General features: G+C 42.6%; 1 pseudogene; it reads right to left on the bottom strand.

The window, feature by feature from the left end:
* The window catches only part of LOC100354382 (T-complex protein 11-like X-linked protein 2 pseudogene), a 28,841-nt pseudogene extending 12,743 nt beyond the window's left edge, over positions 1-16,098 (bottom strand).
* Between the last annotated feature and the right edge of the window lie 1,483 nt (positions 16,099-17,581).

Raw genomic sequence — 17,581 nt, 5'->3', positions numbered from 1 at the left:
GCTCTGGCTAAAACTTCCAGAACTATATTGAATAGCAGTGGTGAGAGTGGGCATCCCTGTCTGGTCCCAGATCTCAGTGGAAATGCTTCCAACTTTTCACCAATCAATAGGATGTTGGCCGTGTGTTTTTCATAAATTGCTTTGATTGTATTGAGGAATGTTCCTTCCATACCCAGTTTGCTTAGAGTTTTCATCATGAAAGTGTGTTGTATTTTATCAAATGCTTTCTCTGCATCTATTGAGATAATCATATGGTTTTCCTTCTGCAGTCTGTTAATGTGGTGTATCACATTGATTGTTTTTCGCACATTGAACCATGGCTGCATGCCAGGGATGAATCCCACTTGGTCTGGGTGGATGATCTTTCTGATGTGTTGTTGCATTCTATTGGCCAGAATTTTACTTAAGATTTTTGCATCTATGTTCATCAGGGATATTGGTCTGTAATTCTCTTTCAGTGCTGCATCTTTTTCTGGCTTAGGAATTAAGGTGATGCTGGCTTCATAGAAAGAATTTGGGAGGATTCCCTCTTTTTCGATTGTTCTGAATTGTTTGAGAAGAATTGGAGTTAGTTCTTCTTTAAATGTGTGGTAGAATTCAGCAGTGAATCCATCTGGGCTTTTCTTTGTTGGGAGGGCCTTTATTACTGTTTCAATTTCTGTCTCAGTTATGGGTCTGTTCAGGTTTTCTATGTCTTCCTGGTTCAATTTAGGTAGGTTGCATGTGTCCAGGAATGTATCCATTTCTGATAGGTTTCCCTGTTTGCTGGCATACAAGTCCTTGTAGTAATTTCTGATGATTCTTTTTATTTCTGTGGTGTGTGTTGTTACATTTCCTTTTTCATCTCTGATTTTATTGATTTGGGTCTTTTCTCTTCTTTTTTTAGTTAGTTGGGCCAATGGGGTGTCAATTTTGTTTATTTTTTCAAAATACCAGCTCCTTGTTTGGCTGATTTTTTGTAATTTTTTTTTTTTTGATTCAATCCTATTGATTTCTTCTCTGATTTTAATTATTTCTCTTCTCCTACTAGATTTGGGTCTGGTTTGCTGCAGATTTTCTAGATCCTTGAGATTCATTTAAAGCTCATCTTTTTGGTGCCTTTCCAATTTCTTGATGTAGGCACCTATTGATATAAACTTTCCTCTTAACACTGCTTTTGCTGCGTCCCGTAAGTTTTGGTATGTTGTGCTGTTATCCTCATTTACTTCCAGAAAATTTTTGATTTCTCTTTTAATTTCTTCTATGACCCATTGTTCATTCAGGAGCATGTTGTTCAATCTCCATGTGTTTGCCTATGCTCTAGGGATTCCTGAGTTGCTAATTTCCAGCTTCATTCCTTTATGGTCTGAGAAGCTGCATGGTATGATTCCAATTCTTTTGAATTTGCTGAGACTTGCTTTATGGCCTAGTATGTGGTCAATCCTAGAGAAGGTGCCATGTACTGCTGAGAAGAATGTAGATGCTTTATATGTAGGATCAAAATTTCTGTATATATCTGTTAGATCCATTTGGGCTATAGTGTCATTTAAATCTACTGTCTCCTTGTTGATCTTCTGTCCTATTGATCTGTCTATTTCTGAGAGTGGCGTATTGAAGTCCCACAGTACTATTGTATTGGGGTCTAAGTCTCCCTTTAAGTCCGTTAACAAAACTTTTAGATAAACCGGTGCCCTGTAGTTAGGTGCATATACATTGATAATTGTTATATCTTCTTATTGTATTGATCCCTTAATCATTATATAGTGTCCCTCTTTGTCTCTCTTAACAGTTTTTGTGGTAAAGTTTATGTTGTCCGATATTAAGATGGCTACGCCCGCTCTTTTTTCATTTCTGTTGGCATGGTATATCTTTTTCCAGCCTTTCACTTTCAGTCTGTATGCATCTTTGTTGGAAAGATGTGTTTCTTGTAAGCAGCAAACACATGGGTTTTGTTCCTTAAGCCAATCAGCCAATCGGTGTCTTTTAACTGGACAGTTCAGGCCATTCACGTTCAATGTAACTAATGATAAGTGGTAACTTTGCCCTGCCATTTGCCAAAGATATTTTCTAATATATGCTTTGAATTCCCTGTGATCTTTTGCTGTGAGCTTTCCTTCCTTTACCTTCTTTCATATTGATGACCGTGTTTCTTTGTTTCTGTGTGTAACACATCTTTAAGCATCTTTTGCAGGGCTGGACAAGTGGCGACAAATTCTTTCAATTTCTGTTTGTTGTGAAAGGTGTTTATTTCACCTTCATTCACAAATGAGAGCTTTGCAGGATATAATATTCTGGGCTGGCAGTTGTTCTCTCTTAGTACCTGGGCTATATCTCGCCATTCCCTTCTAACTTGTAGGGTTTCTGATGAGAAGTCAGCTGTGAGTCTGATTGGAGATCCTCTGAAAGTAATCTGACGTTTCTCTCTTGCACATTTTAGGATCTTTTCTTTCTGTTTCACTGTGGTGAGTTTGATTACCACGTGTCATGGTGAGGATCTCTTTTGGTCATGTTTACTAGGGGTTCTATGAGCTTGTTGTACTAGGATGTCTCTGTCCTTCTCCAAACCTGGGAAATTTTCTGCTATTATCTCACTAAAAAGGCCTTCTAATCCTTTCTCCCTCTCCATGCCTTCAGGAACTCCTAGAACCCGAATGTTGGTTTTTTTAATAGTATCCTGTAGATTTCCCACAATATTTTTTAGATTTCTAATTTCCTCTTCTTTTCTTTGATTTGACTGTATCCTTTCCTGTTCTCTGTCTTCTAAGTCCGATATTCTCTCTTCTGCTTCACCCATTCTGTTTTTAAGGCTCTCTAATGTGTTTGCCATTTGATCTATTGAATTCTTCGTTTCATTATGATTTCTTGTCACTATCACAGTTTTATGTTCTACTAGTTGTTTCATTTCATTTTGATTCCTCCTTAATATTTCATTTTCACGAGAAAGATTTTCTATCTTGTCCATTAAGGATTTCTGTAGTTCAAGAATTTGTTTTTGAGAACTTCTTAATGTTCTTATCAATTTTTTGAGATCTGCTTCTTGCATTTCTTCTATCTCATCATCTTCATAATCTTGAATTGGGGTGTCTTTTTCATTTGGGGGCATCATAGTGTCTTCCTTGTTCTTATTACCTCAGTTTTTGCGTTTGTTGTTTGGCATATTGGAGATATTCTTTGGTTTCTTCACTGTGGTGTTTTTTCTTGGTATACTATGACTCTAGATTAAGTGGACTGTCTGTTTTGGATGGAGCCTTAGAGGCTTGAGATGGGTGTGGCCTGAGAGCTCTGTTTGGTGTGCCAAAGGTGACACTCCCAGGTTAGGTGTGGTAGATCTCTCTCTCTCTCTTTCTTTCTTTCTTTCTTTTTTTTTTTTTTTTTGATTCAAAAGGGAAGTAATTCCTCACGGCTGAACGGAATTGGAGGTAGTTAGCAGGCAAATGATATACCCACAGGAGCCAGAGATCGGAAGCTCTTTCCCAAGGACCACACAGGGAATCTGTCCTGCCCTCAGTATGGGCTCAAATTCTCCTGCAGTCTCCCACTGTGTTGCCAAGGTTACCAAATTGTAGCATCTCTGGAGAGTACTCACGTGAATTCCGTGAGTTCTCTCCCCCACTGTCTCTTTTTCACAGTCTCAGTTCAGTAGTACCACACATTTGCTAGGTCCTAATATCCTGTTTATTCACCACCCCCCCCAGAGTTAGATTTTTCTGCTAGGCTCAGGGCCGGTGCAGACCTGAGGTCGCCCTGCTTATGATTTATGTCCAAGATGTCGCCTGCTCTTTGTCTTGCTCGCCTTTGAGAGGTGAGTGGAGAGAGAGAAACTTGTGTCCGTATCAGTCACTTTTTTTTTCTCTCTCTCTTCTAGTTAGCCTGGTGAACTTTTCCCCCCGGGGTCATTCCCTCTAGTCTCCTCTTTCCGCTTGCCTGCCAGTGTCTCGGGCTATTGAGGTTCAGCTCACCTCGCGTTCCAGCGCTGGTGTGTTGAGTCTGCTGCTGGTGTCCCGAACTGTAGGCTCCCACACTCTCCACACAGGTCCACTGTGAATCACTAGTTCCGGAAGAGTTTCCTCTGCTGTTTCTTCCCCTACTCTTCCTTGAACCTGCAGTATCTCCACTTTTATTAAACTGTCTCTCCCCGGACTATCAGTGTGCTCCCTTCCTATTCTGCCATCTTGCCGCTCTCCTATCATCCTTATTCTTAGGAAGCACTTGTCCATCCATGACTGCCAACCTGGGCTCCAGCCCCCTCTGAATTGCTTTGCCCTCTCTTCTTTCCCTTTCTCAGTGTCTTCTAGCAACAGAAACAAACAAACAAAAGCAAAGTAAAACAAAACAAAACAAATCTTCCCACTGTACTATGCAATTAATTTCTTTGTGGTTCCTCTCTACAAGCCATCTTTGCATATCTGAAGTTGCATTAATGTGCCCTGCTAACAATGTTATACATCCTTGGGGTATAATACAGATAGGAAGATATTTCACAGAGTTCACAGAAAGATGGAACCAACAGATCATTTTATTTTGTTGCTAATATTTTCTGAAATCCATGCAGAGTGTTAAACTAATATGCGTTTTCTGGTTGTACAGATACTTCACTATTGACATGAATGATACCCTCTAGAAGGGAAATGGCTACAGTTTTGATTTTAAATATCCATTTGTTCTCCTGCATTACATATGAGTCTGGCCTTTGAGAGAGGCCTCAGAATAGAGGTTTGGCAGTCAACAACAGCAAACTTCCACTTCAAGTGGCATGAGTAGATGTGATCACTCAAAGAGAACATGTAAAGTGGTAAGAGAAGGTCGCCAGGGATAGAAACCTGATGTCCCTCAATATTTAACCCTTGGGTTTTAAGGGAACCATGGAAGAGAAGGGGCTCTCAGGATTGAGAAGGCTAGAGAAGCAGGAAAAAAAAGCATAAAAGTGTATTGTCATGAGAGCCAAGTAAGGAGGGTACCCTCTCTTATTAGAAAAGAAGTGAAATCTGGACTGAGACTTTGTAACATAATGTCTTTCAGCATGCCTGAGTACAGCAAGTGCTCAATGAAGACTGATCCAACTGCTAAATTGACTCAGTAACTATTGCAGTTATTTTCCTTATATTTTAAGTTTCCAATGTACTCCTGCCATCCCTGCTTTTATCATATGACATATCTCAAGATACTGTGACAGTTGTTTTCTCAAATTCTTTCTCTCATGCTTAATAACTAATGACATTTGTCTATACAAGTATCTTCTCACCTCAACATTTTTTTTTTGTTTCTGTCTTCATTACCTGTGTCTTGGAAAAAATGTTCCTTCTCTTATGGCAAGACTCTCAACCCTCCCCTTCAGGGGAGACTCATCTGTGATTTTGTTAAATTTTAATGGACAGTTAACCTAATAAACAAAATCTATGGACCTTATTATTATTAAACTTCATGTGGTAAACAGTATCTTTTAAAACATTGCCTCCAGATTAGCAGTGTTGAAGAGGGGAGAGAAAGATGAAAAGGGCTCATGGTGGTGAAAAAGTTGAGGACTTCAGGTCCATATAGCCTCTGACCCCCTTTCAATGAGATGCTTTTGGACAGAGGATTATACTTGCAGTTCCAATTTTTCATAACTCACTTTTACTAAATCCTTTGAAACCTGGCTTTATTAGTTTAATAAAACTTATTTTTTTATTTTTATTTTTTGAAAGGCAGATTTAGGTAGTGAGTGAGAGAGAGAGAAACAGAGAGAAAGATCTTCCTTTCCGTTGGTTAACCCCCCAAATGGCCACTATGGCCAACGCGCTGTGCTGATCCAAAGCCAGCAGTCAGGTGTCCCCCCACCCTGGTCTCCTATGTTGGTGCAGGGCCCAAGGACTTGGGCCATCCTCCACTGCCTTCCCGGGCCACAGCAGAGAGCTGGACTGGAAGAGGAACAACCTGGACAGAATCCGGCGCCCCAACCAGGATTAGAACCCGGGGTGCTGGCGCCGCAGGCAGAGGATTAGCCAAGTGAGCCGCAGCGCTGGCCTAGTTTAATAAAATTTCTAACCATAGGATCTGGCTAGCCAAGTCAATGTTGTTTTCCTTGGACCTTGTCTGCCTAATCTGATATTTAGTATTTGATCTTGTTAGCCCCTTCTTCTCTCCCTTTGATGCACTGATATTCCATTTGATGGCTTCTCATCTTTGCTCTCTCTTTTGGAACCTCATCATTCTCTGACGTTCTTTTCTTTCTAATTGTCTTTTGAACACTGGGCCTGTATTTTCACCTGCCTGCTGAACATCTAAAACTTAGCAGTTATTTTAGACTATATGTAAAAATAAGTTTATAATCAACCACATCTTCATTTAAAAAATGGCTATAAAAGACATTATCGGATAAATTTGAATGTGGACTAAATATAATATTAGGGGGGCTGATGCTGTGGCTCACTTGGTTAATCCTCCGCCTGTGGCACCGGCATCCCATATGGGTGCAGGGTTCTGGTCCCAGCTGCTCCTCTTCCAGTCCAGCTCTCTGTTGTGGCCCGGGAGGGCAGGGGAGGATGGCCCATGTGCTTGGGCACCTGCACTAACATGGGAGACCAGGAAGAAGCACCTGGCTCCTGGCTTTGGATCAGTGTAGTTCCAGTTGTAGCGGCCATTTGGGGGGTGAACCAACGGAAGGAAGATCTTTCTCTCTGTCTCTCTCTCTCACTACCTATAACTCTACCTGTCAAATAAATTAAAAAATATGTATAATGTTAGGGAATTATTGTTACTGATGGATACATTAATGATGTTTTATGTTCATAAGAAGACATTTTTATTCTTAGGAGATACATGAAATATTGAAGGTAAAGTGTCATGATGTCTACCACTTAGTTTTAACTAGTTCCAAAAAGGACATATACATACACACAGCAACTGTTAAGAAGTTAGCAATTATTGAGTCTATATGGTTATTATACAGAAGCACTCATTATATCATTATGTAATACTTTTTGAAAACTTCCATAATAGATAGTTGGACAAAAAGTTTCATAGTCTTCACCAACCAGCTCCTCCTCCTTATTTTCCTATATCTGTGAAATAATTACTGAGCTTTTCCATCTCTAAATAGGGATTAAGATGCCTATTTTATAAGCAGGTCGATTTATTTGTTGTCAAACTAGCATCATCCTCATCCCTCTCCAAAATTTCTCTAGTTCACAGGGGAGAAAGCTGAATCCAAATTTCTTTTTTTTAATTATTTGACAGATAGACAGTGAGAGAGAGAGACAGAAAGAAAGATCATCCTTCTGTTGGTTCACCCCCTAAATGGCCGCTACGACTGGCACCGCGCTGATCCGAAGCCAGGAGCCAGGTGCTTCCTTCTGGTCTCTCATGCAGGTGCAAGGCCCAAGCACTTGGGCCATCCTCCACTGCCTTCTTGGGCCACAGCAGAGAGCTGGACTGGAAGAGAAGCAACCAGGACTAGAACCTTGCACCCATATGGGGTACTGGCGCCGCAGGCGGAGGGTTAACCAAGTGAACCACAGCACCAGCCCTGAATCCAAATTTCACAGAATGCCTTTCCAGCATGAAGCTGGATTATAATCTAGTGGGAGGGACTTACTTACACGCGTTTAGAAGAGAAGGAAAACCTGGATCATCTGTAGCACTTTTCCATGGTGTTTGTGGTCCTCCTGAGACTCTCTCACTGAAGCTGCTGAGATCACCCCTTAAAATATCTTCACTTTAGGAGTTCAGCAAAATGCCTTTCTTGATTTTACTCCTGCAGCCTTCCTAAAGGTTGCAAAGTTTTTATTCCCTGTACTCAACTTTTTTCATTAGGAATACAAAGTATCTTTGTTTTCCTGATGAGCTTGAGTGATTCCTGGAGTGATTGTAAGGATAAAACTACATGCTTATACGTGAAGTACTCACCACAGAACATGACAGGCACCTAGCAGATGCTCAATCAATGGTTGTTGTCCTCATTGCTATTACCATTAGTAGAATGTCTTGATGTATTCTGATTCTCATACCATTCAAAGACAACAGCTTATGCCCTATCATTGTACCTTTTAATGCTTTCTTTCCTTGGAAACCTCTGAAATGTGAACATTGGTGGAAAGACTGCATTATTTTTTTTTCACAGGCAGAGTGGACAGTGAAAGAGAGAGAGACAGAGAGAAAGTTCTTCCTTTTGCCGTTGGTTCACCCTCCAATGGCTGCCGCGGCTGGCGTGCTGTGGCTAGCGCATCGCGCTGATCCGATGGCAGGAGCCAGGAGCTTCTCCTGGTCTCCCATGGGGTGCAGGGCCCAAGCACTTGGGCCATCCTCCACTGCACTCCCTGGCCACAGCAGAGAGCTGGCCTGGAAGAGGGGCAACCGGGACAGAATCCGGCGCTCCGACTGGGACTAGAACCCGGTGTGCCAGCGCCACAAGGTGGAGAATTAGCCTATTGAGCCACGGCGCCGGCCCTGCATTATTTTTTTGTCCACGGCTCTAACTTGCTCCATTGCAGACAGTTGTTGGCTCATGACTCTCTTTCTTGATTGCTTGGAGTGGCATAATAGATCCAGTGATAGGAGATTGTGGGGAGCAACTCAGACTAGACTGTTACTCGAATTAAGACTTATTCTATGCATCTGCTCTCCCACAATATGGCGCTGGGAGAGGAGTAACAACTTCTACGCAGCTGCCTCTCGCCAACTTGAGTGATGACCTGCAGGAGCTGATCCTGCTCCTGATTGGAGGAGAGCAGCGTACTCGGCGTGTGGGTAGCAGAGTTGGGATTGGTGGAAGAGGACTATAAAGGAGGAGAGAGACAACATGCACGAGGAACATCTATCTGAAGGAACACCTGAGCAGCCCCCGAGAGAGCCGGCCGGCGGTGTGCCGCTCCCCCGCGGAATTGGGGAAAGTGGCAGGGGGAACCGCCCTTCCACGGAGGTGGAAGGGTCGGTAGCCAACCCGGGAAGAACCAGCAGCAAACCCGGGGAGGGCCGAGCAGACAAAAGAACAGCGCAGGGTCCTGTGTCGTTCCTCTACGAAGACGGGGAGTGACATGATGGTGCCGTGACTCGGATATGAAGCCTAGGCAGGGTTTAGTGTCGTTCCTCCATGAAGAGGGGGAGCGACATAATGGTGCCGTGACTCGGATAGGAAGCCTAGGCAGGGTTTAGTGTCGTTCCTCCACGAAGAGGGGGAGCGACATAATGGTGCCGTGACTCGGATAGGAAACTTAGGAGGGAAGAAACGGGAAGAAGTGGGAAAATACCGGAGAGAGACTAGCAAAGAGCCTAGGGAAAAGCCGGACGGAAAAGGTGCCGGAAGAAGCTATCGAAAGCCTAGGCATAGACTCGGATACGGACTACGGGGGGAAGCTGGGAGAAATCTCTAAGGTCGAAAGCGAAAGTGAAAGCTAGAAGAAACTTAGACTTGGATACGGACTGTGGGGAGAAGCCAGGAGAAATGAGGGAGGAATATTGTTGGAAGAAAAGTTAGGAAACATACCGGGTAGAGAAAAAAATATGTTAGGGAGGATGAAGCCGCGGGGGCAGGCTGAGGCGGAGATGTAAGCCAGGTTGGAATTCTTCAAGTCAGCCCGGGGAGCAAAAGGCGAAAAGCTAAAACCAGAGGTGGAGACATAAGCCAGGTTGGAATCCGTCAGATTAGCAGGGGAGCAAAAGACGGGAAGCCAAACCGGGAGCGGAGACGTAAGCTATAGGTTGCATTTCGTCAGGTTAGCCCGGAGAACTTAGACTGAAAACCAAGAAGCGGAAACGTGAGCTAGGCTGTGTGATTCGCGGAAGCCGCCGCGTGCAGAGAGAGCGCGCGGGGCGCAAGTAGATAGGGAATGCGGGGCTAGCGCGAAGGCCGTGGTGCGGGCGCAAAGGCGCGGAGACCGCGGAGTGCACGAAGCCGGGAAGCCACCGCGGGGCGAGGTGCCGAGAAGCAGCCTCGGGGCGGGCGCCGGGAAACTGCGGGGATAAGAGAAACAGAAGTTTAGAAGTAAAATGAGAGAAATAGGAATGCTGGCAGATAGAAGTAAAATAGGAGAAATAGGAATGCCCGGAGATAGAGAAACAGAAAAATAAGGCCTCCCCACAACATGGCAATGAGAGAGCTTGGATTCGGTCTGCCTGATTAGTAAGACGATAAGCACCTCTGGGCGGCTGCAGGTCACCGAAGACAGGTATGTTATCAACACCAATAAGTCTCCCCACAAGATGGCAATGAGAGGGCTTGGATTCGGTTTGCCTGGTTGGTAGGGCTTGTAAGCACCTGCAGGCAGTTCTAGCAGAGCAGAGCATGCGCTGCAGGGCACCGAACACAGGCACGCATCAGCACCTAAAAACCTCCTCACAACATGGCGAAGAGAGGACCCGGATTCGGTTTGCCTGATTGGTAGGGCTTGTAAGCACCTGTGGGCAACTCCAGCAAGCAGAGCAGAGTGTGTGCCACGGGGCACCGAAGACAGGCGCATATCAACGCCAAAAAATAAAAAGAAAGGGGGAATTGTGGGGAGCAACTCGGACTAGACTGTTACTCGAATTAAGACTTATTCTATGCATCTGCTCTCCCACAATATGGCGCTGGGAGAGGAGTAACAACTTCTACGCAGCTGCCTCTCGCCAACTTGAGTGATGACCTGCAGGAGCTGATCCTGCTCCTGATTGGAGGAGAGCAGCGTACTCGGCGTGTGGGTAGCAGAGTTGGGATTGGTGGAAGAGGACTATAAAGGAGGAGAGAGACAACATGCACGAGGAACATCTATCTGAAGGAACACCTGAGCAGCCCCCGAGAGAGCCGGCCGGCGGTGTGCCGCTCCCCCACGGAAGTGGGGAAAAGCGGCAGGGGGAACCGCCCTTCCACGGAGGTGGAAGGGACGGTAGCCAACCCGGGAAGAACCAGCAGCAAACCCGGGGAGGGCCGAGCAGACAAAAGAACAGCGCAGGGTCCTGTGTCGTTCCTCCACGAAGACGGGGAGCAACAAGGATGAGATCTAAAATTAGAGAGGAGAAGTAGGATAAGGAGAGGAAATACTAGTGTACTTTGCCTAGTGAGCCATTGATATAGAAAGTCAGTTGGGGCCAGTGCTATGGGGTAGCTGGTATAGCTGCCGCCTGCAGTGCCAGCATCCCATGTGGGTGCTGGTTCTAGTCCTGTCGGCTCCACTTATGATACAGCTCTCTGCCGTGGCCTAGGAAAGCAATAGAAGATGGCCCAAGTGCTTGGGCCCCTGCACCCATGTGGGAGACCCAGAAGAAGCTCCTGGCTCCTGGCTTTGGATTAGCACAGCTCCAACCATTGCAGCCATCTGGGGAGTGAATTAGCTGATAGAATACCTCTCTCTCTCTATGCCTCTCTGTAACTCTGTCTTTAAAATACATAAATAAATCTTTAAAAAAAAAAGAAAATCATTCATCTGGGCAAAAGGTGATTGTAAATTAACCTAGTGCTAAAGTGCACCTAATTGTCATGCACTATCTCAGCCTGAATTGTGATGAACTCTCTGTCATGGAGGGACAGTGGGTAGTACTACCCCTCTTTATTTTCATATATACAATTTGTGACTTTTTTTAGCATTCCAATCCCACCAGATCAGGATAGGTTAAAGAGAAAGCAGAATAGTATTTGCTCTAAATTCTGACATCCTCCCTCCTTTCTTTTCTGTCCCCATATCACCTCTTGGAACCATAACTCTCTTCTCTCTTTAGAGTACATTAAGGGAACCATGGGAATTAAAAGAGTTGACCTCTATGTTTAAGACATTGGTGTCCTGTATCACAGTTGTGTGGGTTCAATTCCTGGCTCAGGCTCCTTTCTCTGGCTTCCTGCTAATGTAGACCCTGAGAGGCAACAGTGATGACTCAAGTAGTTGGGTCCCTGCCACCCATGTGGGAGACCTGAATTGAGTTCTTGGTTTCTGGCTTCAGCCTGGCACAGCTCTGGCATGGTTATGGGCATTTGGCCAGTGAACCAGAGGATGGGAGCTCTCACCGCCCTCAGATAGATGATAGATGGACAGATAAATAGATGGATATAATTGGTGTCTTTATTGTTAGTCAATCCAGGCAAGAACTTTTATTTCCCCAAGATATTCTGGGTATATACCAGTATCTATTGTGTGGTAACACAGAATAGTGGAAATATCATTGATACAGGAAATAGAAGAGCTGAGTTCTGAACATAGCTATGATACCTCCTTCCAAGGCAGATTAGCAGGGAGCCGCATGAGAAATGGGGTAGCTGGGTCTCCAACAGTCATTCCAAAATGGGATGCGGAAGGAGTGGATGATGGCTGAAGTGCTGGTGTCCCTGACACATAGGAGAACTGGAGGGAGTTCCTGGGCTTCTGGCTTTAGCCTGGCCCAGCACTAGCTCTTGTGGATACTTAGGAAGTAAACCAGCATATGAAAGAGCTCTCTTTCTCTTTCTGTCTCTTTCTCTCTGTCTCCACACACACATTTTACCTTTCAAATAAATAAATGAGTCTTAGAGAAACTAACATTGGAATTGGCAATGTGGAAAAGGTCTTGGTTCCAAAAGTGGTCTTAGTGGAGAGTTGGGGACAAAAATCTGATTAAAGTCGGTTGAACAGCTTTAGAAGTTTCTGCTGCTAATGGGGATGTTGTTGGAGAGAGATATGGAGTCAGGGAGCAGTGGGTACCATGATCTGAATGTAAGGCTGGTTTGGTGTGGGACAGTGTTAGGAAGCTAATCAGAGTGTGGGTAGGTTTTAGAAGTTGTGCAACTTGAATGTGATATTACAAAATGTGAACAGTCATAGCTGATGGACTCCAGCTCCAAGTGATGTTGTTTTGAGTGTCAGTGCTAATTTCTGTCATCTTGAAAAGTTTATTTTAAGTGTAATGAGACTATTGATAATTAAAAGTACTGCAGAAAATGTCAACATTTGAATAATAATATTCCTAAGTTCATTGTTCCCTTGAGGTTGCCTTTTCCCTTGGCCAGTTTTTATCTGATATAATTTGTTACTTAGGAGTTTCCAAGATTACCTTAAACCTGACTGATTTTCTGCCTTGATCATGGATTAAAAGCTCATCTTTGGGAAATTAGGATAATCTACCACTACTCAAAATGAAGAGCAGCTTACTAGAAGGCTCCATAATTCTTTCTCTGGGAAACATGATGTGTTGAAAGCATTCTGGTTTGCTTAGGGACAGAGTAAAAAGAGCAATTCTATTTTTTAGTCAACTGTTTGTCTAGCAGAACACTCTATGGACATTTGCCAGTGTATGCCCCATGCAAGACTCTGAAGAGTATGCCAGTGATCCTGATTGCTGCTTACCTCCTTTCAAGGAATTTTTTAGTTTACTTGAAAAGATGACAAATCATTATTATTGTGTTCCATGCATTCTACCCAATACATTACCCAAGGGATCTTGTTGGATCCTTTTCTATGAGGTATATTCTCTTAATATCCCACTTCACAGACAAGGAAATTGGGACTTGGGATCCTAAAATAACTTACCCCAAACTACTCAGTTAGTAAGTGTCATGCCCAGGATTTGAGCTTATAGAGCAGGATTGTCCAATAGAACTTTCTGCAATTAAGGAATTATTCTATAGTTTCTGCAATGATGAAATTATGTTATAGATGCACTACCCCAATATAGTAGTCATTAGCCATATATGCCAGTTGAATAGTGGAAATGTTGTTAGTTCATCTGATGAAGAGTGTTTTACATTTTTAATTAAATGTATAGCTCCACATGATAGTGGCTACCATCATGGGCATGGCAGGTCTAAAACCTTTGTGTTTTCTATTATGCCATGCTGGGTTATTATTGTAAGATGGTGCGGTGAAGATGGCTGCTACTTGTTTGTTCCAACAGGTGTGGGTGCACCAGCATGATATAGACAAATTTCAGAGACTTGAATGTCTGCTTCAGTCCTCAGCACACATAAAAACCAAGGGAAACTATAAACAATGGCACCTAAATACAGAAACAGGTAGGTTGGATATGACTTAAATGGTGACTAGGGTGATAAGCTTGCAAGTTTGTCTCCTACAGCAACTGTGGGATTGAGAATCATAGTGGTGGACTAAGTGGGTGAAATCCAGACTGCAGAACTGGGAGAGATCTTTCTTGCTGGTCAATTCCCAGAACTCATTATTGCCTTACTCCCTCGCTATGTCCCTCCCCTTCCCCTTTGCAAGTCCTAGCTTCTTCCAGAACTTAGCCTATATTATAGACTTGTTGATCACAGCAATAGCTCTCATTCTTCTCTTAGGATCTTATTACAGTTATGCATCATTTAATGATGGGGACTCATTCTGAGAATTGTGGCATTAGGCAATTTTGTTGTTGTGGAAACATCATAGCAAGTACTCAGACAAAATATGACTGCAATGATACCATTAGCTGATATGATCTAATGGGACTATCCTTGTACATATAGTCTGTCATTGAATGAAGCTTTGTTTATATGACTGCTTATTATACAAGCTTATCTTCTAAAAAGCCTATGAGCTTCACATTTTTCAAAATGTTTGAGTGGAAGAAGGGTGGGGCATACTCTGTCTGCTGATCTCTCTTTTGTTTTACCAGGAGGTGATTGACTTTTAAGATAAGACCAAGATGATTTCTTAGTACTTTTCTCACTAAAGCAGATTTGAAAACTTTTTATATTGATTTCTCTGCTTCATTTGTCTTCAGGGGTTGAAAATTACTTTCCCAAGGTCTTCATAGCTCTACTTTCTATCCAGGTCCTTAAAATGAAAATCTCCACATACAAAACAGTGCTCTGGTATGTGGGCGATATTTTCTCAGGCTTCCAAAGTGCTGTGTAGCTCAGCTTGGATGCTAGGTGTTTTTCTTGCTTCCTTTGCCACTCAGGATCAGAATTTTAATTTACATGGTTCCTAACCTACTTCTAAATCTTTTCTGTAATTTAAAGGCAACCACTCAGGGCAGACAGTCTCCCTGCCTGAATCTCTTTGCTCTGACTCATTAGTTTCAGTCCCCTTTTCTGAAGCCCCAGTCAGTAAACACATCTTCATGTTCTGTTTGGAAAACAGAACCCACGTTCTTCCTTAGCTGACTCTGATTTATTACGTAGAGGAGCAATTTTCTCCATAGTTTTCCTTGGAGACAAGTAGTAATTTCTGTGGTTGGCCTTTAATTTTCTTACAAGCGAGTTTCAAAAAGTTTGCAGAATAATAGAACTAAAAAATGTTTATTTTGGCAAAAATAGTTGAAATTCAAGCATGGCTTTTTTCATAATATGTATCTTTATGAACTTTTTGAAGACTCCCCCTTCATACTTAGGAATGATCATGAATCTTTCTCTCATTGGAGGGTGTATTCTTTAAAAAGTTGCCCATCATGACTCCTAGAAGGTTCTCTGTATACTGAATGAGAGTACCAAAAGTTTCTCTACCCTTATTTACTTTCAAGCAATGATAAGCTGGCAAATATATATCCTTAATGCATGTTAAGAAATAAGAGGTAAATCCTGCGATGTCATTGCTGGTAGAAGCATACTTATGTCCCAATATGTCATGTTATTTTTTTCTGTTCAGTCTCAAATTATGCTCACCAAATTTAATTTGGACATTTAAAAGAAACTTCGAGGTTTGAGGGTTTCATATGTATGAAAAATAGTGGTCTTGAATTTCTGTCCCCAGCTGGCTGAAATATTTCTCATATTGAATAACTTTCAATGTCATTCCCTTTACCATAGGACTTGAACACCAACATTTAGGCTTTCAAATTTGATATTTGTATGAATAATGAAGGACTTGGCAGTACCATTCAGTGCTAAAATATAACCCTGTACACAATATCCTATCACTATTGAGAAAGGAATTAGAAATCATACAAGGTACAGCATGAGCTACGAGGCCCCAGTAACATACATCAGGACTCCAAGTTTGTCTAATCTCAACTAGACCATTCTTGCTAATGAGTTGACCCTATTGTGTATGATAAATAAATAAATCTCATATCTGCTTATCTAAGTTTTCTACTGGCATGTATAAATAAAAAATCAGTGGCTAGTCATTTGTCTTTATTATTCTTACTAACCAGTGTAATTGTAAGCATGATCTTGTTGTAACCTCCATTTCTTTTCTTCTTTTGCCATTTTGTAGTACTTATTCTGGGCAAACAGAGTCTATGTTCCTGGGTGGCCATCATCATTTTGGCTCAAATAAACTCTCTTATTCTCACATTTCATGTGCCTTGACTTACTTTCCAGGTTGACACTATCTTAATATCTGGTCAGAGCTCGCTCACTCTCTCTCTCCCTCCCTCCCTCCCTTCCTGAAAAATATTAAGAAATGTGAGGAAGCTGAGATTCTTGTTCAGAGGACTTCTTTAATTGGTTTGCTTATCTGTCTTGACCTAATAACTTTGGGTCAGGTCTAGTCAGAAAAACCAGCCCATTCCTTTAGGTATCCCAAATAGCAGGGATTTAATACAGGGAATTGAAGACACAGGTGTTAGAATTCAGGATATTAGAGCCAAAGCTGTTCTTTATGCTGAAACCATGCCAATGGTTACCACAAATGGCAAGGAAATCTGCTCTTTCTTCCTCCTACCATCTAATCTCCTGCTAATTCCATCAGCAGAACCAACAGGGAGCCAACTAGCATGTGAGTCTGGAATGTGTGGTGTGCTGAGTCACAGCCCCAGAACCACAGAACACAGTATAGAAAAGGTAGCTTGAGACTTGCCTTCCCTCAGATGACCCCATATTTTAAAGTGGTTTTCTCCTCCAAGGTTCAGATGAGCAGTCATGCCTTTAAAAGAAGCCAATGCCAGAAGATTTTCTGTCTCCTCAAAAAATAAATTAACAACAAAAAAGGTTTTCTGTCCTCATTCACTCTCCCCCCCTCAGCTTTATGACATACAATTAATTTTTATAATTTGGTAAGTTGGTGCATATGTACACTAATGATTGGATGAGTGAATGGGTAATTCCTATTCATTCTTTTAATCATTTAAAACCAGTAGAAGCAACTGAGATAGATCAATACCTCATTTAAATTGAAAAAATTTATCAGAACATATGAAAGCATTTTTTGCCTTCAGTTGGCATAAATATTTGAGAAGAAGCAACAGAAGACATTTGAACTTAGTGTGCAGTGTATATTTGTATATGCCTGTTCAGAATGATTATCTACATGTATCTATAGCATCTGTGATATGAACTTCATAAGGGCTACAGGACTCTCTAATGTGTTCTCAAAGAATGTGAGGTCCTATTTAAGGACCTTCCACAGCCATGGGAAGAGCATGTGGTGGGTACCCAGCAGCTCGAAGTTCTAGACCCTTGCTAACCAAGGGTTGGTCCAGCAATATTGGTATCACCTCAGACCTTTCCAGAGTAGCAGAACCTATAGTCCCACCCCAGACCTTCTGAATCAGAAGAATCCCCACCCCTGCAAGTCACTAATAAGCAAATGATTGTAGAGCAGGAGCCAGGGTTTCAAAGGCCATAGAGTCTCTGTTGCACCTTCTTGGCTTTGCCATTGTACAGAAAATCTGCCAAAAGACAATGTGTAAATGAATCATTGTGGCTGTGTTCCACTAACATTTTATTACAAAAGTAGGCAGTGTTGGGACATATATTGTCTGTGATCTATAGTTGGCAGAGGTCTGTCCTAGATAATCCATATTT

This window comes from Oryctolagus cuniculus, chromosome X, assembly GCF_051225735.1.
Source record: "Oryctolagus cuniculus isolate XC-2025 breed Fujian yellow rabbit chromosome X, ASM5122573v1, whole genome shotgun sequence".
Taxonomy (NCBI): Eukaryota; Metazoa; Chordata; class Mammalia; order Lagomorpha; family Leporidae; genus Oryctolagus; species Oryctolagus cuniculus.
This window is presented reverse-complemented; position numbering and strand designations above follow the sequence as displayed.